A 23,818-nucleotide genomic window follows, 5' to 3' on the forward strand; every position below is an offset into this window, starting at 1 on the left:
AAAAAAAAAAAAAAAAAAAAAAAAGAAAACCATGTGACTCAACCAGGAGCCATTTGGAAATTGGTGGAGGCATTTTTGCTTGTTGTAATACCTGAGGGCAATGCTGGTCCTCAGTGGTGGAAGGCCAGGCATGCTGAAAGTCCTTTAATCCAAGGACCATAGAACTGTTCCCCCAATACCAGTTGCGCCTCCACTGAATTGATGAAACCAAAGGAACTCTTCTATTAACCTGACCTTAAGAGCACATGGCCCATGGATGGGAAGAATAAATAGTAAAGGATGAATAACAAAGACCCACATGGAATTGTAAGAAAAGTTCCAAGAAAGCCAAAGATTGGATTATTAGACACTTGCCAAGATTCAAAAGTCAACACCACAATGAGGTACAGTAACAATATAACTTTTGCAGGTTTCAGAAAGAGGATAGAATTTCCTATAATCTAGAAAAGGTAGCACAAATGTGGTTAAAAGAGAGCTGGAGAGCAAAATGGTAAGAGGGTAAATCGTGAGAAAGCACCACTGGAACTTATGCCCAGACCCCAGGGAGGCTGCACCAAGACCATTCACCCGGGAAGACTCAACCCTCGCCTTAGGCTCTGGGAGCCATCCTGTCCCCACTCAGGAAAATCTAATAAACCACAAGCCAATGGCTCCATTGGTGGGTGAGCAAGACTGACCACTGGAAATAAAGTTCCTGGTCTGGCCTCTCACACTATGGATCAGGTCTTAACTTCAAGGAGCTTCTAGTCTGGTTTGGGGAAACAAGATATGTTGAAACAACAATTCTGAATGTCAATAAGACACCATAGGGCTTCCCTGGTGGAGCAGTGGTTAAGAATCCGCCTGCCAATGCAGGGGACACACCAGGGTTCGAGCCCTGGTCCAGGAAGATCCCACATGCTGTGGAGCAACTAAGCCCGTGCGCCACAACTACTGAAGCCCGGGCGCCTAGAGCCTGCGCTCCACAGCAAGAGAAGTCACCACAATGAGAAGCCCGCACACTGCAACGAAGACACAACGCAGACAAAAATAAATTAATTAATTTTAAAAAAGAAAAAAGATTGTACCATCCTTGTAAAATGAATTAGTATGTGAAATAACTTTAAAAACAAAACAAAACAAAAAAACACCATAAGATTAAGTCCTAAATGAGTTGCATAGATGGTTAACAGCATAAGCCAAGGAAAGGAATAGCTGTGGCTCAAGTCAGCAAGGGGTGGAACAAAAGGGGATGTAACCCTGATCTTACAAGAGGGGCAGGTTTTGAATAACCATAAAAAAGAGAGAGAGTGCGTTTGTGGAAAGCACAGAATTGGGGGACAGGGAAGACAATGAACAAAGGCCTCATCCTCTGACCACGTCTTGGCTTAGAACACAGAAACCCTATCAACTTTCCTAGCAGGCGTGTGCTTGGACTCTGGCCTTCCTGTCTTGCTCAGCCCCTGGATATTTCTGGGCTCTGGATTTCCGTGGTACACCTGCCTCTGACTCATCGCTGCTCGGGCCTTTGGGTTTTCCTGTCCTCTGGCCTCAGATTTCTCCGATCTCTTCTGGCCAGTTGCCTCAGTCCCTAGGCCTGATACAAGGGAGTGTCACTGGTCACCCTTGGACAGACGGCTCAGACGCATTACCAAGAAAGAGAAAGAGCACAGCATTTTACCTGGACAGGGAACTGAAATCATGGTCTTTGGGTGCTTTCACGTAATCAAATCCAAAGGAAAAATCTGTCCAAAACTGTTCTCTTTTCCTCTCCAGGCTTTGATACATACCTTTTTATTTACTCATTTTTTATTTTCTAAAAATTGGCACCAGACCTGATAGAGAAATTGTATTAATTCATCCTGAATGATAGACTGGAATGTTTTGGAATAATATTTACTAAAATGGTGGTAACTGAATCAGTAGCAGTATGGTATCTGGAATCAGCTTAAAAAAAGCATCGATCCCGGGTTTTCCAGATCAAGATGGCAGAGTAGGAAGACCTGAGCTCACCTCCTCCCATGGACACACAAAACCTACAACTACATAGAGAACAACAACTATCCCTGAGAAAGACCTGAAGACTAGCAGAAACAACTTTCTACAACTAAGGATAGAAAGAAAAGGCCACAGTGAGACACGTAGGAGGGGCAGAGACGCAGTCTAGCCAGAACCCACACCCCCCATGCAGCCACCCACAAAGCGGGAGGGATAGCACAGCTGCAGAAGCCCCCCTACAGTAGGGGACCTGCACTGTGAAGCCAAGCCCCCATAAGGCCTGGCTTTGAAAGTCAGAGGGCTAACGTCCGGGGGAGCTGGAGGCCTGTGGGAAACTGAGACGCTGATCTTGAAGAGCTCGGGCACAAACTCACTGGCTCAGAGGCCCAGCGCAGAGGCAGCAGCTTGTAAAGTTCCCAGGTGATTCACTGACTAATTTTAGGGTATGTGCTGGAGGGGCAGCCATCTGGTGGAACTTTCTCTGGGACTGAAATGCTGTTGGGCGCCATCTAAAAAATTCTCCTTCCACCCAGCTGGCCGGGTGCCGGTGGGTACTACGTCTGACGTTATTCATCAAACTAGCTAACTCCATGTGTCCTGCCCTGGTGTTCCCCTGAGGACCAGCCCTGCCCAACCTGCCCACCCCAGCCAGCCCCTCCAAAGTGGCTCCTGCCCTCCCCCACCCGGCAGGCCACCCTGGCCAGCACCAGTGCCCACTCCAGGGGGTGGCTCCCGCTCCAGGAGGGGCCAGCCCTGCACACCAGCATGCCTGCAACAGTCACGGCCAGGCACTGCAACACTGGGGGCCAGGACCGCATATCAGCACACATGCAGCAGTTGTGACAGGACCTCTCAGCCAGCATGGCTAAGAACCAACCCTGCCCACCAATGCACCTGCAGCAATCACGGCCCAACCACAACAGGAGGGCATACACTGCCCACACAGCCCACTGGAGCATGTGGCTCTGATGACCGGTGTGTGTGGGGGAATGTGCCACAAGGCCCCACAGTACACCTTCTACTTAAGACCACTCTTTCAAGACCTGGAGATGTAGCTGATATACTTAATACATAGAAACAAACACAAAGGGACTTCCCTGGTGGTCCGGGGGCTAAGGCTCCGTGCTCCCGATGCAGGGGGCCCAGGTTCAAGGGTTCAATCCCTGGTCAGGGGACTAGATCCTACACGCTGCAACTAGGAGTTCGCATACTGCAACTAAAGATCCCGCATGCCGCAACAAAGATCCTGCACGCCGCAACCAAGATCCCACATGCCACAACTAAGACCAGCACAGCCAAATAAATAAATAAATATTTTTTTAAAAAATAGAAACAGGGGCTTCCCTGGTGGTGCAGTGGTTGGGAGTCTGCCTGCTATAAATAAATATTTTTTTAAAAAATAGAAACAGGGGCTTCCCTGGTGGTGCAGTGGTTGGGAGTCCGCCTGCTGATGCAGGGGACATGGGTTCGTGCCCCGGTCCAGGAGGATCCCACGTGCCGCGGAGCGGCTGGGCCTGTGGGCCATGGCCGCTGGGCCTGTGTGTCCGGAGCCTGTGCTCTGCAACGGGAGAGGCCACACAGAGAGCGGCCCGCGTACCACAAAAAAAAAAAAAAAAAAAAAAAAAAAAAAAAAAAAATAGAAACAAACACAAAGAGTTAGGTAAAATGAGGAGACAAAGGAACACCTTCCAAGTGAAAGAATAGGCCAAAACTTCAGAAAAATAACTAAATGAAACAGAGACAAGCAATTTACCAGATAAAAAGTTCAAAGAAATAGTCATAAAGATGGTCACCAAAGTCGGGAGAAGAATGGATAAACTCTGTGAGAACTTCAACAAAGAGACAGAAAATAGAAAAAAGAACCAGTCAGAACTGAAGAATACAATAACTGACATGAAAAACACACTAGAGAGAATCAACAGCAGAGTAGAGGATGAAGAAGATATCAGTGATCTGGAAGACAGGGAACTGGAAATCATCAAATTGGAACAGCAAACAGAAAGAGAATTTTTTAAAATGAGGATAGTTTAAGGGGCCTCTGGGACAACATCAAGTGTACTAACACTCACATTATAGGGTCCCAGAAGAGGAGAGCGAGAGAAAGGGACAGAAAACCTATTAAATAAATAATGGCTGAAAACTTCCCTAACCTGGTGAAGAAAACAGACACCCAAGTTCAGGAATCACAGGAAGCCCCAAGCACGAGGAACCCAAAGAGAACCACACCCAGACACATTATAATTAAAATGTCAAAAGTTAAAGGACAATCTGAAAAGCAGCAAGAGAAAAACAGCTAGTTACATACAAGGGAACCCCCATAGACTGCCAGCTGATTTTTCAGCAGAAACTTTACAGGCCAGAAAGGACTGGCACCATTTATTAAAAGTCCTGAAAAGAAAATATTCACAACTAATAAAACTCTACCTGACAAGGTTATAATTCAGAATTGAAGGAGAGATGCTTCCCCAGCCAAGCAAAAGCTAAAGGAGCTCATCACCACTAAACTGGCCTTACAAGAAATGTTAAAAGAACTTTAGACAGAAAAGAAAAGGCCATAACTAGAAACAAGAAAATTATGAAAGAAAAAATCTTAGTGGTAAAGGCAAACATATAGTAGAGGTGGTATGAATGTTAAAGACAAAAGTAGTAAAATCATCTATATTTAAAATGATTAGCTAAGCGACACACAAAGTAAAAAAGTGTAAAATGCAATGTCAAAAACATAAAATGTGGGAGGGGGAGTAAAAATGTAGTTATTTTAGAATGTGCTCAAAATTAAGCGACCATCAACTTAAAACAGACTGCTATATACATAAGTTATTGTACATGAACCTCATGGTAATCGTAAACCAAAAGTCTATAACAGAGACACAAAAAAATAAAGAGAAAGGAATACAAACATAGCACAAAAGAAAGTCATCGAATCACAAGGGAAGAGAACAAGAGAAGTAAGGAACAGAGAAGAACTACAAAAACAATTCGAAAATAATTAAAATGCCAATACATAACATACCTATCAATGATTACTTTGACTATAAATGGACTAAAGGCTTCCAATCAAAAGACATAGAGTGGTTGAATGAATAAACACTAATCTGAAAAGGTATCTGCACACCTATGTCCACTGATTGACAGTAGCCAAGATATGGACACAATATGTGTCCATCAATAGATGAATAGATAAAGATGTGGAGCTATATAATATCTATATCTATACACATAATGGAATATTACTCAGCCATGAAAAACTATGAAATCTTGAGACATGTGTGGACCTAGAGGGTATTATGCTAAGTGAAATAAGTCAGTCAGAGAAAGGCAAATACTGTATGATATTACCTATACGTTAAATCCAAAAAACAAAACAGAAACAGACTCATAGATACAGGGAACAAACTGGTGGTCACCAGAGGGGAAGTATGGGGGGTTGGCTGAAATAGGTGAGGCGATTAATAGGTACAAACTTTCAGTTATAAAATAAATGTCATAGGGATGCAATGCAAAGCATAGGGAATGTAGTCAATAATATTGTGATAACTTTGCGTGGTGACAGATGGTTACTAGACTTATTGTGGTTATCAATTCATAATGTACATAAATGGTGAAACACTAAGTTGTACACCTGAAACTAAAATAATACTGCATGTCACCTATAAAAGAAGCTTACAGTCCAGCCAGAAAGGCAATCCATGTTCATGGAGAAAACACCATCTAAGTTTTTAAATGGGAGTTGGGGGACTTTTGTCACAGAAAGTGCTATTTATATACAGTATTTTAAAATTTAAATAGCTGTGCAATTTATTTTTTTTTAAAGCATTGTTTCATCAGCTCCTTCAGGAGTTGGTAAATCTAGGTGAGTCATGCTACAAACTGTGACCAAAAAGACCCTGCTGTGCAATTCATGTATCTGCTGGGGCAGTAATACCCATGACAGCCTGAAATAAATGACTGTGTTCCTTCTAAACGTGATTTTTTTAAATTTATTTTTTTGGCTGCACTGCATGGCATGTAGGATCTTAGTTTCTGGACCAGGGATCGAACCCATGCCCCCTGCAGTGGAAGCACAGAGTCTTAACCACTGGACCGCCAGGGAAGTCCCCTAAATGTGATTTCTTAAAACCTCATATCATATATCTTTTTTGCCTTCATTAAGTGACTGACATTCACAGTTCTGTCTTTAAGAAAACAAAGTTTTTCTTCTAAAAATCAGAAACTGTACTTCCTAGTAAAAGGCCCAAGTAGACACAAATTACGGCAGGGTTGGCTATCTAACAAAATTCATTAAAATACAGTGCCCATGGTGGCAGATGAGGTGGAGGCAAACAGAACACTGCTTTTTCTTTGTTTACTGGCTCTGCCAACACCATGTTTGGGTTCGTGGGTTGGTGCTTATCTGAAATCATGTTGACACAGGCATGAATGTTCTGAATTTTTGAAGGATAAGGGTGTGTGTGTGCGTGTGTGTGTGTGTGCGTGTGTGTGTGTGTGTGTGTGTGTGTGTCTGAGGCTGTGATTGCTATCCTTGCTGGAGAACATTTCTCTTCATGAAGAGCTTTTGAGAAGCTGTAAAAATTTCACAACATAGATACTTGATAACAACAGCATGTTTTTCTTGGGAAAAACAACTGGCAACTCAAAGCAGTTGATGATGTTTATGTACTACTGTTGAGCAAAAAAACACTCTGGGGCGGGGTTGGGGGGGGAACTAGAGAGTTTCTATGAAGACAGAGTTTTCTAGACAGTTTCTAAGAAGACCACAGCTTTGGACACATCACTTTAATGTGTTGATGACTGAGTTTTTAGAAAGCCTGTACTCAGCTCTTTATTATAAACTTTTAATTTTATTCTGTTCTGCGTTTTAGTAGATTCTGAATTGCTAATACCAACATAAATTGATGAAAGGATTTCTCCTGAACACTCAACGAGAAAGAATACTTTTCTTTTCCATAGAGTCCAAATAGGGCATGAGATCATGATTCTAGCCTAGCATTTTCTACATCAAAGTTTCTTCAAGTAGTCACTCAAATGTCTCTTGATTGATCATTATGCAAAAAGCAGATCAAAGACAAATACTAAAATGAATTATGATGTTCAGGCTTATTCATACGCCAAGCACATGGAGTTTTACGCATCGAAAGCAAGCGCACTTCTCTCTAAAATCCTATTCCGGTTTCTTAACATTCTTCAGCTATGTTCAGAGAGTATGTTGTCAACTCATCTTTGCATAGTAAACACACTTTGACTCTAAAAAACATAAACGACAAATAGAATGTTATTTTTATGTAGCATAACAATATGTGAAGAACTTTGCATGTGAGGTACATATCATCGATGTGTGACAACGGCCCCTGCTGGACCTGCTTTTTCTACACTGGCTGCAGAAAGCGGATGAACAAACCGGAACAGTGCGCAGCCTCCCCTGGCCAGGCTGGGAAAACATTCCTCAAGTATGTGGTCTATGGCCCAGCTGTTTGTCCAGCGTCACCACCATAGCCAGCAGGTCACTTCTGGATCCCAGGCTGCTGAGACTCTCCCACCGTTGCCAGAGCCGGGACAACAGGGCAGGCATGAGCCCTACAACACGGTTAACAGTTACTTATCTTAAAAAAAATAAAACAACCCTCCCAAAACCTCAAATGAACTAATAGTTTTATCAAACCGGCTGTTTAAAATCATCTTCTTTTATCTGCTTGTCCAAGAGGGAAAAAACAGACACAGCCAGAAGGCTATTAAATGCCCCTGCCTGCTCTATCCGAAACCCCAGTGTTCATTGTTTCAAGGTTGCAGGATTCTCAGTCCTCAAGAAAGAACACTTGTAACAAGGTGTACTGTTTCCACCCATACCACTTCTGACACCGAATGAGGCGTTTTTTTTCCTCCGTACCAACCGATTTTCCAGCTCTCCTCGCACCAAATGGGTGTCCTACAATTCCATTCCATTCAGTTCTGACACTAACTCCACTGAATTAGTGCAGACCCCACAGGTTAAAGGCTCAGTCGCACAAAACCGCACTCCCCTTACTTCAGATGCTGGCCGTAGTCCCAGGTTGTCCCCGGTACTTCTGACCAACCAGCTATAAATTTGGTGGTTCTTACAACCTCTTCCTCAGGTTTGAATATTCACTAGGACGGTTCACAGAACTCAGGTAAACTTTACTATTTACGGTGTATTATAAAGGCTTCAACTGAGGAACAGCCAACGGAAGAGATGCATAGGGCAAGGTATGGGGGGTGGATGCAGAGCTTCCATGCCCCTTCTGGGTCTGCTGCCCACCACCCCCACCCCCAGCACCAAGACGTGTTCACCAACTCAGCAGCTCTCCAAAACCCATTGTTTAGGGGTTTTTATGGAGGTTTCACTGCGTAGGTGTGATCGATTAAGTCATTGACCATCCGTCTCTAACCCCTCCTTTTTCCCCATAGGGCCATGCCTCTAATCATGGCTTGGCCTTTCCGGAGACTAGCCCCGTCCTTGGCTACCTAGGGGCCAGCCAAGAGGAGCCTAATTAGAACAAAAGAGTTCCTAATTGCAGAAGACCTAAATAGACATTTCTCCAGAGAAGATATACAGATTGCCAACAAACACATGAAAGGATGCTCAGCATCACCAATCATTAGAGAAATGCAAATCAAAACTACAATGAGGTATCACCTCCCACCGGTCAGAATGACCATCATCAAAAAATCTACAAACAATAAATGCTGGAGAGGGTGTGCAGAAAAGGGAACCCTCTTGCACTGTTGGTGGGAATGTAAACTGATACAGCCACTATGGAGAACAGTATGGAGGTTCCTTAACAAACTAAAAATAGGGCTTCCCTGGTGGCGCAGTGGTTGACAGTCCCCCTGCCGATGCAGGTCCGGGAAGATCCCACATGCCGCAGAGCGGCTGGGCCCGTGAGCCATGGCCGCTAAGCCTGCGCGTCCGGAGCCTGTGCTCCGCAACGGGAGAGGCCACAGCAGTGAGAGGCCCGTGTACCGGAAAAAAAAGAAACGAAATTGAGCTATTTGCAGTGAGGTGGATGGACCTAGAGTCTGTCATACAGAGTGAAGTAAGCCAGAAAGAGAAAAACAAATACCATATGCTAACACATATATATGGAATCTAAAAAAAAAAAAAAAAAAAAAAAAAAAGGTTCTGATGAACCTAGGGGCAGGGCAGGAATAAAGACACAGATGTAGAGAATGGATTTGAGGACCCAGGGAGGGGGAAGGGTAAGCTGGGACGAAGTGAAGGAGTAGCATTGACATATACACACTACCAAATGTAAAATAGATAGCTAGTGGGAAGCAGCCGCATAGCACAGGGAGATCAGCTAGGTGGTCTGTGACCACCTAGAGGGGTGGGATAGGGAGGGTGGGAGGGAGACACAAGAGGGAGGAGATATGGGGATATATGTATACGTATAGCTGATTCACTTTGTTATACAGCAGAAACTAACACAATATTGTAAAGCAATTATACTCCAATGAAGATGTTTAAGAAAAAATAAAAGAGTCCCTGTCATCCAGGGAATTCCAAGGGATTTAGGAGCTCTGTGTCAGGAACCGGTGAGGAAGACCAAGTATATATTTCTTATTGTAATCACACAAGGTTTGTTACTTTTATTGATTCAGAATAGAGAGGAACAAAACCCATAACTCCCTTCTTCTTGCTTCAATACCCCTGATCTCACATGCAAAGCTTTCTGACAGATGAAAGCCAGCCATGAGAAATGGTTTTGTTCTAGGTAGCATTGCTTTCGAGAAGCCTCCTTCAGCTTCCCTTCCCTTCTGGCTCTTGTGAGCCAGTTGTCTGTTGGTTGGTCATCATGCTAAAAGCAGATCAAACACAGGTACTAAAAATGGGTTAGGACGCACAGGCTTATTCTAAGCCCAAGTACACGGAGTTTCACTCATTTAAAGCCGCCCTTGGTCCACAGATCAAGGCTGCTTTTCTCACTATTGCTGGTCTTCCCATTGGTCACCAGCTCCCAGGAGTTTCAGCTAGGAAACTGCTGTGACCCTTTGGCCACAGGACAGCGGAGTTCAGACTCTAATGGGCCCAGCAAAGTCGGGAAACCTACCTAAGGGGGACGAAGGGAGAGAAGATGCCCCTACCCTCGAATTATTTCTACAGAAACCTTGAAGTCTCCTCCCCTCCTGCTCTTCCCCTCCCCCACCCCACGTTCACCAAAATGACTCATAGATTCTCACCTAAAAGTGGTTATATCTGAATTTTACACGACAGTAACTTCTAGGGAATGTATAGTCACACATACATTTTGGGATACCTTTTTCTCAGAGTCTTTCAAATACTTCCAACTACACGAGTTGCCTCGTCTAGGTTCTTAAGACGTGCATTTTAAGCTTAGGTTATCGGTCCCCGCCCGAAGTGTCAGTGAGAACTGAGAGGAACCAGAAGTGAAAGACCCTGGAACAGATGTGGGCTTTGAACCTCAGCAGGGCTGGAAACATTCCAAGAGCAGATGTCACAGTCCTTCCCCTCAAGACCTCCAAAAAAAAGCAACGTGAGAAATAAAGCAACTGTGCAGCCAAGGCCAAGCCCTCACACAACTCCAGGGGGCACCATTCATGGGAAAACAGTGTGACTGGTCCCCTGGCTCTGTGCACATACAGACCTCTGAGAACAAGAATGCTTTTTTTCCACAATGTGTGTGTCGCCTGAGACACACACCACGGGGGGCTTCCTGGGAGAAGGGCTATTTCCTGTCCTGGGCATGGAAGCCGCTCCGTGAATCTAAGAGGATGTGGCTGTCGGTAAATATGACTTAATTCTGCTCCTCATCCACCCAGAGCCCTCCCTGAGGACCTCCGCTTGTACTTTGGAAACAGCCCAAGCTTTGGAATGACGAATTTTGAAGGCTGGTTCTGCTACTCGAGGGCTGCACAGCCCTGGCTAAGTTACTTGCCCTCTCTATGTCCGGGTTTCTCATCTGTCCGGTGAGTACATCGTACCTAATACTTGGAGTTATCACACCCATTAAGAGAATTCTACCTTTCCCGGGAGACTCTGGGCCTTTGTGTGTGGTGTTAGGGTTAGGGAGGAACATGAGAATGGCCAAGGTAGGCTGGTTTGATTTACATGGGAAAGAACAGAGAGTTGCTAGAGAAGAAGAAGGAAAAATCCATTGGAAAAAAGATGAGAAAAAGGAGAGGAGAAAAGAGCTACAGTAGGCCAGTTTGGGGGAAAATCGGGGAGAGTGTGGAGGAAAGGAAGAGAGAGTTTCATGGTTCATATATGTGAACTATATTTAGAGAGAGACAGTTGGGGGACAGTGATTATTAAACTGTCCTTTAGCATTTTTTAGAGATAACTCAGTTGAATAAGCAAATAGTTTTATCACAAAGGTTGCTGAAAACCATTTCCTTCTTCGGCTTGTCCAAGAGTGAAATAAGAATGGAAACACCCAGAAGCCTATTAAATTAATGTCCCCTCCCTGGCTCCATTCTCACCCCCAGCTATAAACACCAGCAGGTCAAGGACTGTAACACACCGCACCATGACAGCTCGTGGGCATGGCTGCTGGCACAGGGAAGATGCCAATCTGATGTGTCATTGAATGTATGGTCTTCTGTGCTGTTTCCAGTTTTCAAGCCCAAAGAAGGCTGAGAGAAAATTACAGCCTCCTTTGATTTCATTCATGGGGCCATGGGATCCCATGAGGTGTGATGTGGAGCTGACCACTCTCTGGGAACCTCAGAGATGAGCCATAAACCTTCTAGAAACATCTGTACAGAGCTCATTTATGTCATTCAAAGCTTCCTGAATTCAAAAGAAACCACATAAAAAGTCAGCCAAACCACTTGTGCATTTTAAGACATTTCCTGATCTCTTATACTAGCAATAATAAAATGGAAAAAAGATCCCTTGGAGCAAAGGAAATGTTTTTGTTTGTACCTGTGGGCAGGTGGTATTCTGCATTGTGAATTGACGGGTTTCTAACATTTGCTGCAAGCATCTGAACACACATATTATTAAAACGTCTTCTTTTTTTCTGTCCTATAATAGTCACTTGTTTTAGTGGTCCCCAAAGTGAAACGGGGTGGTTTTATATAGGGCTTATATTTGGAAATAGAGTACGAGAGGGATTCATGAAGGCTAAATCAGTGGTGATATTATTTTTTAGTTTTAGAGACAATTCCCATCAGATTTCTTTGTGTGATTTTTGGGTATCCTCGTAAACCTGAGAGCCAAATAAACGTGAGAATCAGTAAACTTTACTTTCCTCTTGCTATCCAACTTCTCATGCCCATTTCATGTTTACTTTGCCACAGAACGTTGTAATTCACTTAAGCTCCACCCCCACATGCAGCGGACAGAACTAATTGTATCATCCCTTTATTTCCGTCAGGAGCAAATAAAGCAAATAAAGCAAACCACTTGCCCATGAAACGGAAATGCTCCTGATGGGGTTGCAGATGCATTCAGATTAATGAAACCCTCCACTCCCAGATCCTTGCACATGATGGAGACAGAAGGACAGGAAACCTGACATACATTCGCCAGCTCAACAGAGCGCAAAGCACCTATTCCCACAGTCTTAAAGATTTACTCCAGGACAAGCTGCAAGTACAAACATTCACCAAAATTCCTCCCACCCTCACTCTATTCTCAGGAGAAAATGGGCTCTTGTAAATGTGTACCCATGGCACCTAGAGATATTTTCAAAGGAAATAGCCAGAACTGGCATTCCCACCTATACTGCAGGGGCAACTTCCACACCACTTAAAAGAAATAATGGTATTTTTTTCCTGGATAGAAAAGAATGTTACTGTAGAAAGTTGTTTTGCTTTGTTTTGTTTTTGGTCGCACCACACAGCTTGCATTGCTTGCGGGATCTTAGTTCCCCGACCAGGGATCAAACCCGTGCCCCCTGCAATGGACGCACAGAGTCCTAACCACTGTACCACCAGAGAACTCCCTAGAAAGTTTAAAAACACAAAAAAGAGGTGAGAAAAAATAAAATCACAGAATCCTAAAATTTTTAATGTAAATCTTTCTAGGCTTCTTCTATGCATGTTTTTGATTATGGAAATATATATGATGAAAAAGAAAACGACTCTACATTTGCTTGATAAATTGAAACTTTAAATTAACTATGTAACATGAATATGTTCCCACTTCATTAAATATTATTTCATATCAGCACTAGAAATGGCTATATAATGTTGTATCACAGGGTGGTGCTATGATTTATTTAACCAATTTAATCCCAATTGCTGGACATTAATCCCAATTTCCTGCTATTAAAATCAGTACTTCATGAAGTATCTTTGTGTACAGATCTTGGCAAACCTCAGCAATAAATTCTTTGGCATAAATTGGGGATGTTGAAATGCCGGGTTACAAAGCATGTCCATTTTAAACATCAATTTTCAGTCTTCCTAATCTTGCCAACATTGCAGATTATCTGAACAAAAATAGTTTGCCAATTTAATAAAAGAAAAATGTTATTTCAGTGTGGTTTTCCTATGAATTTCTATGATTGCTAATGAGGTTAAAGGTTTTTTTTCTTCTGTTTATTAACCATTTATATTTTTATTTTTGTTTTGAGTATTTATATCCTTTCCCTAACTAAAAAATGTTTGCCTTTTTCTTACTGACATAGAAGACCTCTTCCAATATTAAAGATAGTAACCTTTTGTTAATATACTGACAAGTTTTTCCTGGCTTTCCATTTGCCTTACTTGTATTTATGATTTTTTTTAATGTACAGAAGTGTTTCATTTTTATGCAGTAGAAACAATCAGTCTTCTCCTTTATGTTTTCTGACTTTGGCTATATAGGTTTAGAAAAGCTTTCTCTAAGTCCCACAGACTTTTGTCAAAAAATCATAATCATACCCTGCCTTGTGATAGCTCTTTCATTGTTGGGCAAGGTATAAAAAGTAACTGAAGGCTGGGACCAGCTCTTATGCTTACTTCCCCCTTAAATGTCCTGTATTTAGTAGATCACAATCCATTCACAAAAACATGTTTTAATTGAGCACCTACTACATCCCAGGATTATTAAATATAGATGAGACAGACACTGGACACAACTGCTTCTTCAATGAATTCCACCAGCACACATTGCATAATTAACACATGTGAACAGTGCAAAGACCAGGGCAGAAAAGCAACAGTGATGAATCCAAAAAAAGTCCCTGTCCCTTGAGAAATTTATAGCTCAGTATACCCTGGAGGAATTAAAGAGAGGTAAGATTTAAAAGAGACAGATGAATAACTGAAATACAAGGAAGAAAGTATAAGTACCTTGTGAGAAGGGGAAAAACTCAGTGTTCACACAGTGGAAGTCAGGGAGGGTCTGTGGAGAAAGTATCATTTGAAGAGAGCCTTATAGGTTGAGATGAAGGAGACATCATTCTCTTCTTCCTGCCCTCAGAGAGAAGAGAAAGCAGGCACATTAGACTCAATTTCCCTCCACAGTATTAACAAAAAAATAAAAAGGGGGGGCAGAATTCCCTGGTGGTCCAGTGGTTAGGGCTCCGCGCTTTCACCGCAGAGGGCCCAGGTTCAATCCCTAGTCAGGGAACTAAGATCCCACAAGCTGCGTGGCATGGCCAAAAAAAATTAAAAATAAATAAAAAATAAAATGTTAACCAGCCAAATATGCCTGTAATCAACCCACAAAGCCTAGAGGAGGGGCTCAGTGAGGGGCTCAGGAAAAAGGGTTAGCATTTCTTTATACTGTCTTTTGCATTTACATTATGCTTATGGAATTTTTTGGTGTCCGGTTTTCTTTCTTGTGTAGTTAAATCTTCTTGAACAGTGTGGCAGATTATACTTCCCAAGGATGGCTGCACCAATGTATATCCCATTATAATGCTCCTCTTAGAGTGTGACCCTAACAGGCTTCACTGAAAGGTGGAGTCTGTGTTCCCTGCCTCTGTACTTGGGTGGACCTTCATAACTGCCTCAGCCAGTAGAATGTGGCAGAAGTGCTGCGGCATGACGCCCAAGGCTAAATCCTAGATGCACTCCTAGCTGGCTCTCCTTCTCTCTCTTGGGATGCTTGGTCTCTGAACCCAGCCACCACATTATGAGGAAGTGCAGGCCACATGGAGAGGCTGGATGTGAGTGAGTGCTCTCACCAACAGCCCCAGCTAGATTCCTGGTCAACAACCAGATAAGTGAACAAGGAGGAGTCGAGGCTCCTGCTGTGATTTCCATCTTGAGATGTTTATTGTGCCTTCTGGAGACTTGATGGAGGTGAGGACTACTGGCCAGGAGTGGAAGCAGGGAGACCAGTTAGGAGGCTATAGCAATAATCCAGGACAGAGAAGATGCAGTTTGGGTTTGGGTTATGCCAGCAGAGTAGGTGAGATGTAATCCTATTTGGGAAATGTTTTGAAAGTAGAGCTGATGGATTGGATAGGAGTTGGCAGAGAAAGAGAAGAGTCGCTGACTATGTCTAGATTTTTGAGTCTGAGCAATTGGGTTTCAGGGAAGTGACGGTGTCATTTATTGAGATGAGGACACCTGAGGGAAGGGCAGCTTTGCAGGGCAGGGTAGGTCAATAGTTGGATCTGGGGCATGTTCTATGAGAAACCTGTTTGACACCCAAGGGAAAAAGCTAAATCAACAGTGGGATATGTGAGTCTGGAGCTCAGAGAGAGGCCCTAAGCTGGAGATATAAACTTGGGAGTCACTGGCATACAGATGGTGTTCCGGATAGTACTGCTGTATAAGAAATGACCCCAAAACTTAGCTTAAAACAGCTATTTCATTTACCTACAATTTGTGGGTTCGAAATTCAGGGCAGGGCACAGCAGGAATGTTTAGTTTCTACTCCACAAATTTTGGGTCTGAGCTTGGAAGACTCAAGGGTTCAAAGCAACATGACTGGGGCCGGAATCACCAGGAAGCGTCTTCACTCACAAATCTGGCAGTTGAGGCTGGCTATTCACTGGGACCTCAGCAGGGGCTGTCAACTGGAACACTTAGAGTGGCTTCTCCACGTGGCTTGGGCTTCCTTGGGGTAGCTGGACTACTTACATGGCAGCTCAGGGCTCCAAAAGTGAGTGTACCAGTGAACAAGGTGGAAGCTGCATCGTCTTTCCTAACTTAGCCTTGGAAGTCATGCAGCATCGTTTCCACCTCATCCTCTGGGCTACCAGAGAGTTAGAGCTTGCCAAGATTCAAGGTGGGATGGGGAGGGTGGTGGATATAGATCCCTCCTCTCCATGGAAAGAGTGTGAAGACCACATGGTAGAAGAGCATATGGGATGGAGATACTGTTGTGGCCAACTCTGGAAAACACAGTCTGCTACAGATGGTATTGATTCAGGGCCTCGCAATTGGATGACATCACTTAGGAACTGAGTGCAGACAGAGAGAAGAGGTCCCGGACTGAACCCTAGGCCTCAACATTTAGAGACTGGGAGGAGGAGCCAGTGGGAAGACGGAAGCCTGGAGCAAACGCTGTTTCTTGCAGGGCTGCCACTTTCTGCTGAAACTCCTTAGGGGACGGGGTCGGAACACGTTCTTGCATCAGCATCAGCTGCCAGCCGGGGCCAGAGCCGGCCCTCCCCCTGGGCACTGCCTGGGGGCTCAGCTGAGCACAGCGCCTCAGGCCCACCAAGACGATCAGGTAGTCGGTAACTCTGGGTCCTGCAGGTGCTCAATCTTCCATAACACGTGGCAAGGTAGAGAGGGTGGTGGACTTAGACCCCTCCCCTGTGAGGAGGGAACCCCCAACCCTAGCCAACCCACCCTTTTAGAAAACCATGTTTGCCTCTTCTTCAAGAGCGGAAGGTATCCTCCAATTTACTCAACTCCAAAGAAAATTTAACATCCATACAGTAGCATCTGGATTGAGATTCATTTGACTTCAGTCTTCTCTAAGAATTAGTGGGTGAAGGTTGTCCTACATCTTGGAGAGCTACCTAAACTAACAGTCCACCTCCAGGAAACTAAACTGCCAGAAGTTCCCTAAATGGCAGGTCCCAGGAGATAATACAAAAGAATTAAGTTCCTCTTGACAAAGACCCTGCTATAATAGGTAAACGGTCCATGTGTTGGAGTTGGGAATTCTGTTATTATAGAAATGTCTTGCTGAAATGGGTCTGACCTCTACAGAGATTTAAAAAGAATGAGGCACGTTCCTCTAACGTTATTTTTGCTCATGCAAACGATGCCCTATTACGCCCAGTAATGCTTAACTACCAAGTTAAAAGTAACTACATAGCAATTTGGACCACTTCAGGGTCGCTCTCACTGTTTTGTGGTTTTATGTAATTCGAATATTGTATATATACAAGAAGACTTGACCTGGAGCAGACAGCAAGAAATATGTAATTAGAAACACTTCCCAAGGAAATTATGGTGACAAGTGAAGGCTTGAGGATTTCCGCAGGAGCCTGGAGCTGCAGATATTCATTATAGGTACTTGGAGGCTCAGCTGCCCTGCTGAAAACCGTGTCTAATTGCTGTGCGGCTGGATGCAGGCATGGAGGACAGCCCAGATCCAGGAATTGTGTCTATGGCAACACGACGCTCCAGTTTTAAACTTTTCACTGCACAAGAAGAAATTGCTTAGTTTTTTTTTCTTTTTCTTTCTCCCCATTTCAGAGTTTGTACCAGCAGGGATTACCCTCCAGGTCTAACATTTCCTGGTAGCTAATGCTAGCTGGGTTAAGTGCCTTTTGCTTTACCTCTGGCGTTAGCAGCTCCAGCCACTACTGCACCAGGAAGCATTTTCCAATCAAATTACTGTTTAATCAAAACAAAAGAAAATGAATGCTTGTTGCTGTCAACAATTATCAACTCTCCCTAAGAGTCTAAAGGGGAATACTGGAGGTTTTACACTTAAGGAGAAGTGTCCCTCCGGGAGGGAGGGTCAGTTAAGAAGGCCTTTCTCTAGATACAGTGAAGTTGCCTAAAGTACAGTTGAGAATGCTTCACTGTGGGCGGGGAGGAAGCTGACCCCCAGGCAGGAAGACCCAGGAAGCTTATACACCCACTGTCCTGGGTCCCCAGTCATTCTGCTTTGTTAGGGTCCATATGACCTTGCTATTAGGCTAAATGCCCCAAATGCTTCTATGAGAGTGTCGGAGGGGAAAGATTGCTTTCAGGAGCAATGACTAAGTGAAATCCACCTGCACGATAACAGCCACACTTCCTGAGTGCAGACAGTGTGCCCTGTGGCTTACAAACACGAGTTAGCGATCCTCGTAATTCCCCCCCACCCCTAGGAGAGTACATCATTATCCCCGTTTCACAGATGAGAAGACTAAGACCCAGGGAGGTTAACCTGGCCAAGACCCACAGCAGCCTGGGAAACATCAGAGCCCACACTTGATTCGTAGTCTTTCCGTCAGCACCTTCCCTCTTTATTTGCTTTTAAAATTTTATTTGTGCTAAAACACACGTAACGTAAAATCTACCATCTTAACCATTTTTAAATGCAGTACGGTGGCATTACGTGCATTCACACTGCTGTGCAGCATCACCATCATCCATCTCTAGAACGCTCTTCATCTTGCAAAACTGAAACTCTGTCCCCATTCAACAATAACTCCCCATCCCCCCTCTCCCCAGCCCCTGGCAACCACCATCTCACTTTCTGTCTCTCTGAATTTGATTTCTCTAGAGAGTGGAATCAGACAGAATCTGTCTTTTTGTGACTGGCTTATTTCACTAAGCATGACGTCTTCAAGTTTCATCCATGTTGAAGCATGTGCCAGAACTTCCTTCCTTTCTAAGGCTGAATAATATTCCATTGTATGTATGTAACACATTTTTTTTTGTCCCTTCACCCATGGAAGGACACTTAGGTTGCCTCCACCTTTTGCCTATTGTGAATATGCTGCTGTGTTTAACTCCTAACCACTGAGATACATAGAGATTTGGAGAATGAGTCTTAAAGGAAGGCGCACCGCCATGGGCTGCCTGACACGCCCCAACCAGAGTGGATCAGCCAAGTACCATGTGGCCCATCACCCACTGGAGAAGGCACCACCTCACTGGCAGGGGAAAGCGATGCCCAAGGCCGAAACCTCCCACAGGTTGGCCAATTGGAGAGCCACAGCTCCATGCTGGCACACCCAATGCCAGTGTGTTTCCCTGAGCCTTAGATTCTGGAGAAAACAAGGTTCTTCAAATCCAAACTGCTCAGTCCAGACTTGACTGCAGGATTCCCCGCCTGGATGGAGAGTGTCCTGGGACTCCACTGGCACATCCGCCAACCCCTGCCGACTTCTCCACTCGGTGGTTCTGAGGATGGCTAGGGGTGAGCTGTGTTCCCTCCTGAGGTTACCACCCTAAGGTTTTTGGAAATGTGAGGAGCGTTTCTGGTTGTCATAACGATCTGTCTGGGGGACACTACTGACATTTAACATGTGGAGCCAGGGACAAGAGGCGCCCTGCCATGTGTGAGGCAGTCACCCACAACAGAGAATTGTCCTGCATCGTGAATCACTTCCAAACGTCTCATTAAAACGTATCTTGTAAGCAAGAAACCTCATTATAATCATCTGGGCCTAAAACCTAATTACGTTTTGCAAATGAACACAAAGTGATTCTGCATGGTTTTTATATGCACCAGATTTTCCAGGAATGCAACTATTGAGTAAATTGAGGGAGACTGTATTTTTTTTTTTATATTGGAACTTTCCCGAGAGTTGTTCACCATTTTGGAAAATCATGGCAATGCCACTCCTAGTATTTTTTTTTTTTTTGCTTTTACTTTTATTTGCAGCATTTATTCCTGGGCCATAAGTTTTTGTTTCTTCAGTTTCTTCTGGGATATCTTTGTCTTCTGTGCAACCTCCTCTTCGGGTTTAGGAATAATCTGTTCTTTTTCAGGAAGGATCATCTCAGTGTGGCAGGGAGAGCTCACGTATGGGTTGATCTGACCATGAGCTCTGTAAGTCCTGCGTGGCATCTTGGGTGCTTTGCTCACCTGGATATGCTTAATGACCAGAGAATCTACATCTAAGGCCTTAAGTTCAGCATTAGTCTCTGCATTTTTGAGCACGTGCAGTAAAAATTCAGCACTTTTTTTGGGCTACCGACCCTGTGTCCAGCCCCACTCTTTGGCCTGGGCACACGTACCAACTCCACCATTGTAAAGACAGACTGGCACACATTGCTTCTGTAAAGTCACATCCTTCAGATACGTGGTGGCTTTTCAGATATGCATACCCTGAATGGCCTGGGCACTTTCATGAGTGTTCTTAAAGTGAACACGAAGATCTGAGCCTCTTGATTTGCATGATTCTGTGGGGTTTTCTGGGTCAAGTGAATAGTGAACCATTTTTAGAGATCACCTCAGACCGCTGACCCAAAAAGGACTCCTAGCATTTGAGTTGAAAAAATATATATATAACTTTATCAATTTTATTTGAATTGCCACATTCAAAGTCCACTTTAGAGGCAACCCCCCTCCACAGGAGGGGTCTATGTCCGCCACTCACTGCCGCCCCCCACCCCCGTCTTCTGGTATAGTCCTGCCCCAGCATTTACGTGTTGAAATACATATTCGGTTTTTATACACTTCTATTCTTTTATTTCTTCTTTTACACCCAGGACATTATATTACTTTTATTTTTAAACATTTTGTGTGTTGGTCGATTATGTTAGACCACAAATCCTGATGCAAACCTCTTGGGAGCCAGATGTATTTCAGAATTCAGAATTCTCCAGATTTTAAGTACTAAAAGTAGTATGGTGCGCCTACAATATGTTATATAACCCCTCAGCGGGGTCTAGAACAGCATCCTGTCATCAATCACACATATTTCTACAGCAAAACGTATATATGGACACATAAGAGTGCGATGAATTATGTCTACATGTAGCTTCAGATCAGCTCAGGGCGGGTTTTGTTGACAAAATTTTAAAAACCGATTTAGGATTTTCGAAGCGTTTTGGATTCTGGATAAGCGATTGTGGCCCTCTGTCTCGTGGCTCTCACTGGGCAATAATGTAATGAAGGGGGCGGTTTAAGAACGAGGCGCTGGATCTGATAGGCTGCGAGCATCTCACAGTCAGTCTTTGGAGGGGTGTGTGAGGGTCCACCTGAGGGCCTCCCTTCCCAAAGCCTCCTCTGGCTTCAAGTGAATGGGACCTGGTTACTCTCTTTCCTGTCTGTCAGCTTCTGGACCTTTCCCAATTCACTTTGTCAGACAGCCACCAACACACGTGATGCCCCCATGGTAACTGACAACATCTGATGGCTGCTCCAAGCAGGGCGGATAGGTGTTCTGTGAGCTCCAATCCCTCCACTCTTATGCCCAAAGGTAAGCTGTTCTCTCTGCCTGAAATCCTGCTTTATCCTCCTTGTCCTCCAGGTGAGGGATTCCTTCTTAAAGCCCCAGGTTAGGGACTCCCCTGACGGTCCAGTGGTTAAGGCTCCGTGCTTCCAATGCAGGGGGCACCGGTTCAATCCCTGGTGGGGGAACTAGGATCCCACATGCCCCAAGGCATGGCCAAAAAAATAAAAAATGAAAAAGATAAAGCCCCAGGTAAATGTCATCTATTTATGGGACTTCCCCAAAGTTTCACAAAGGCATTTGTCACTCCCTCAGGTGAGATTCCCGGTAACTCTTGGTATGTTCATTCATTCCAAAAACATATTTTTTTGAGCGCTTACTATGTGCCAGGGACTGGGCTAGGCTGAAGAATGTGGAGCCCATATGACCTTGGATTTCCAGGTCTCCCAAGGTCCTGATCAGGGCACAAGACACTCATCAGCCTCTTGTCCTTGCCAGGGGAGCGGAAGTTCCCTCCATCCTCTCTCCCAGAACAGTTCCGTTCCTGCAGAGACAGGAACTCACATTTGTAGGGCAGCTACTTAATGTGCCAAACACTCTGAAAAGTTCTGTTCTCTTCAGAAAGGGGCCACTTGTTGGTGTGCCCAGCAGACAAAGTCCCAGGATAACTGTGCAGCATCTTTCCAGAATTTTAATTTCACTCAAAGATTTGGGAGGGAGAGTTCATTAGTGTGAGGTAAGTAATGTAAAACATGATTTTTACATTAATCAATAGTGGATATATAATAGCACGGAGCAGAATGCTAAATTAACACACGTTCTTAATTTATCATTTGAAGAGGTAATACATGCTCATGAAGCAACATTTGAAAAGTATAAAAAAGTTTAGAATGAAAATTTACCCCTCTGTTCTCCAACCACCCAGCTTCGCTCCCAGCAGGCAACCACTATGCCCAGATTCTTGGGAATCCTCCAAGAAATCATCTATACACAGTCCAAGTAAGTACCCATGTATGTGGGTTGTTGTTGCTGTTTAGTATAATGAGCATAAAATACACACTGCCCTGCATCTCGCTTTTTTCAGATAACACTACATCTTGGAGACCTTTTCATAACTCATAGAGATTTATTTCATTCTTTCAACAGCTGCACAGTTTTTCATTGTATGGATGTGCCAGAATTTGTTAACCAGCCTGTGATGATTATTTCCAGTATTTGCCTATTGCAAACAACACTACAACAAATATAACCCTGAATATTCTTCATTTGTACATGTGTTAGTATATCTGTAGGAGAGATTCCTGGAAGTAGGTCACAGGGCATATTGCATGGTCCACTTGCCCTCTGAAGAGTGCTCCCAATCTACACTACATCAGAGTATCTGTTTCCTGATCCTTTAGCCAATGCACAACAGACAACAACGTGTTCTTAAACTTTCTGACCTTAGCCAATCTGATGGGTGAAGACTTGTATCTCATTAGAGTTTTTATTTGCTTTTTTTAAATTATGAAGGAGGTTGAGTATCTTTTTCTTTTTTTTTTTTTTTAATGTTCAGGACCCATTTGTATTTCTTATTCTGGGAACTGTTTCTTCATATCATTTCTCCATGTTTCTACTGGATTGTTGGCTTCTTTTTCTTATCAACCTTTAGAATTTCTTGAAATATTAAGGAAGGGTCCCTTTTGCTATGTGAATTGCAAATATTTCCCTCCAGTATGTTTGTCTTTTGATTAGTTTGGTTCCCTCCCCTCCGCCCTCACCTCATTTGTTTTATACATATATATGGTAGCTAAATTTACCTTTGCTTTGATAGCTCCTGGGTTTTAGATCATCTTTAGAAAAGCTTCTCTCCTATCTGAGGTGATTTAAGAAATATTCTCTCATTAATTCTTTCCATGAAAAGTTTATTAAGTCCTGTCTCTGTACCAAGTGCTGCTTTAGGGGATGGAGTTGCAGTGTTGAACGAGGCAGACCACGAGGACATGTTCTGAGTTCTTTTGCTAAGGTCTTTCTCACTTTTCCTACTTTTACGATTTCATTTTTTGGATTTAAATCTTTCTTCCATCGGGAATTTAATCTGCTGTAGACTGTGAGGAATCTTTTTTTTTTTCCCCAGCTGGCAACCCAGTCAATCCCGACATCATTGACTAAATAATTTATCTTATCTTTACTAATTTGAGGTGTCAGTTTTATCATATGCTAAATTCCCACAGCCAACACATTTTTATGCTAAAAACAAGACCTCAAATCAATGTCCTGCTTCCAGCTTCACCAAGAGACCCCTCAGGCTGTCAGTCTCCTTTTTATTTATTTATTTTTTATTATTTTTTATTTTTTGGCTGCACCGCGCGGCATGTGGGCTCTCAGTTCCCCCACCAGGGATCAAACCCGCACCCCCTGCAGTGGAAGCATGGAGTCTTACCCACTGGACCACCAGGGTGGTCCCAGTCTCCTCTTTTTTTGCCTTTAGGAGCACTTGGTGGGAAGTCTGAATATCACCAATGTCTTTTTTTTTTTTTGCCTCTCCCGTTGCGGAGCACAGGCTCCGGACGCGCAGGCTCAGCGGCCATGGCTCACGGGCCTAGCCGCTCCGCGGCATGTGGGATCTTCCCGGACCGGGG

At 43.9% G+C, this 23,818-nt stretch overlaps 1 long non-coding RNA gene and 1 pseudogene across 4 annotated transcripts in view; both read right to left on the reverse strand.

Moving 5' to 3' along the window:
• The window catches only part of LOC114484402 (uncharacterized), a 79,466-nt gene extending 65,115 nt beyond the window's left edge, over window positions 1-14,351 (reverse strand). For all 4 annotated transcript variants that reach the window (XR_003677254.2, XR_003677258.2, XR_003677256.2 and 1 more), the window contains exon 1: window positions 14,236-14,351. This is a non-coding gene — a long non-coding RNA (uncharacterized lncRNA). The remainder of the gene's footprint in view (window positions 1-14,235) is intronic.
• Window positions 14,352-19,530: 5,179 nt separating this feature from the next.
• Window positions 19,531-20,252, reverse strand: LOC112064107 (60S ribosomal protein L17-like; annotated as a pseudogene).
• Between the last annotated feature and the right edge of the window lie 3,566 nt (window positions 20,253-23,818).

This window comes from Physeter macrocephalus, chromosome 19 (assembly GCF_002837175.3).
Source record: "Physeter macrocephalus isolate SW-GA chromosome 19, ASM283717v5, whole genome shotgun sequence".
NCBI lineage: Eukaryota > Metazoa > Chordata > Mammalia > Artiodactyla > Physeteridae > Physeter > Physeter macrocephalus.